This window comes from Suricata suricatta, chromosome X (assembly GCF_006229205.1).
Source record: "Suricata suricatta isolate VVHF042 chromosome X, meerkat_22Aug2017_6uvM2_HiC, whole genome shotgun sequence".
In the NCBI taxonomy this organism is placed as follows: Eukaryota; Metazoa; Chordata; class Mammalia; order Carnivora; family Herpestidae; genus Suricata; species Suricata suricatta.
This window is the reverse complement of record NC_043717.1, coordinates 77988004-77990062: the sequence shown is the minus strand read 5'-3', so window position 1 is coordinate 77990062 and position 2059 is coordinate 77988004. Positions and strand designations below refer to the sequence as shown.

General features: G+C 40.1%; 1 pseudogene; it reads left to right on the top strand.

Annotated features, from left to right (window-relative positions):
- The first annotated feature begins 626 nt into the window (after positions 1 to 626).
- On the top strand, positions 627 to 1611 carry LOC115284249 (annotated as a pseudogene).
- The last annotated feature ends 448 nt before the right edge of the window (positions 1612 to 2059 follow it).

The following is a 2059-nucleotide window of genomic DNA, read 5'->3' as shown; positions in this document are numbered from 1 at the left end:
GAACACTTAATATATGCCGCTATACAGATTAATTATATAAGTGACCTGAATATTGGCAGAGGTAACTCTGGCTTTTCACATTTAGATAAATTAATTTAAGCATGCATTACTCATTCTTTGGAGCCTAGCGGTCTCCTCAAGATTTCTACTCTTCTAGGGACTCTAGAATTTCATGCATACCTGAATCTTATTCTCTAATATCATACCAACATTCTCTTCTTCTTTGTACTAGACCATTTATAAGAACTATTTACAAAAGACATTTATGTGGGTAGCATACTGAGCAGGTAGAAGAACTTTACACTGTAAGAATAACAAGAAATTAAAATTAGTTATTTGTGATCTTAAGCCTTTAGCCATCCTCATATTGAACATTTCCAGCCACCTATTTATTCATAGTTCAGACTTTATAATTTCACTTAATCATCTCTTTCTCTCTCTCTTTTTTCTCCTAATGACTAAAAAAACCTACTAAATTTTCAAGCATAGAATTATTTCTTACTGTCTTTTTGTAAAGCATAATTTCAGGACTGCAATTCCAAAGCTAAATAATTTAGGTTCTCTGCTCTGCCCCATTCAACAGACAGGTGTATCTTGTGCAATGCCAGCTGCATCGCTGAGACTCAATGGTGAAAGTCAGAGTAAATAGATTTGGCCATATTGGGCACCTGGTTACCCAAAGCAGGACTGCTTTTAACTGACAGAGTAGATACTGTCATCACCAATGACCTCAACTGCATGGTCTACATGTTACTGTATTACTCTAACATGGCATGTTCAATGGCATAGTCAAGGCTGAGAATGGGAGGCTTGTCATCAATGGAAAGCCCATCTCCATTTTCCAGGAGCAAGATCCTGTCAACATCAAATGGGGTAATGCTGGTACTGAATATGTTGCAGAGTCCACTGGGATCTTTACTACCTTGGAGAAGGCTGGAGGACTCACTTGAAATGTGGAGTCAAAGGGTAATCATCCCTGTCCCTTCTACTGATGTCCCATGGTTGTGATGGGCATGAACCATGAGAAAAATAAAAACTCCCTCAAGACTGTCAGCAGTGCTTCTTGTACCACCACCACCTGCTTGCCACTGCCCAGCCAAAGTTATCTGTGACAACTCTAACATTGTAGAGGGACTTATGACCACAGTCCATGCTATCAGTACCACTCTAAAAAACATGGATGACCCCTCTAGGAACCTGTAGCATGATGATCAAAGGGATGCTCAGAACACCATCCCTGCCTCTATTTGAATTGCTAAGGTTGTGAGCAAGGTCATTTCCAGCTCATTTCTGTGTTCATGGCCTTCTGTGTTTCCACTCCCAGTGTGTCAAACATGAATCTGACCTGCTGCCTAGAGAAAGCTGCCAAATATAGTGACATCAAGAAGGTGGTGAAGCAGGCATCAGAGGGCTTTCTAAAGGGCATCCTGGGCTACACTGAGGACCAGGCTGCCCCCTGCAACTTTAACAGTGACACCCACTCTTCCATTACTGATACTGGAGCAGCACTGTCCTCAACAATCACTTATTCAAGTTTATTTCCTGGAATGACAATGAATTTGGCTATGACAATACATGAACATTATGGTCCACATGGCCTCTAAAAAGTAAGAGCCCCCCTGGGCCACCAGCCCCAGTAAGAGCACAAGAGAGTCTCTCAGCTGCTGGGGAGTAATTATCTCAACTCAATCTGACAACACAAGGAGAATATCCTGACTTTGATATAGTTTCTATCCTAGACCCGTAAAGGGGAAAGGGTTAGGGAGCTCTGCTTTGTCGTGTACCATCAATAAAATATACTGTACCCAGGCTAAATAGCTTCCTTTTTCTAAATAAAAAATGGTTTGTTTAATAAGAATTCTGTTACCAACTATTCAAATAGTGTATTTTCACTCTCCTACACATATTTTGTTTAGTTTACATTTCATGATAACCCAGTAAACTAGGTATGATTCATTGTCTCCATTTTATAGATTAGAAAGCTAATGATGAATAAAGTTGCTTGAAGCTGGAAAATTACAGGTCCGAGAATCAAAATCTGATTCCAAAGGCCTATGCT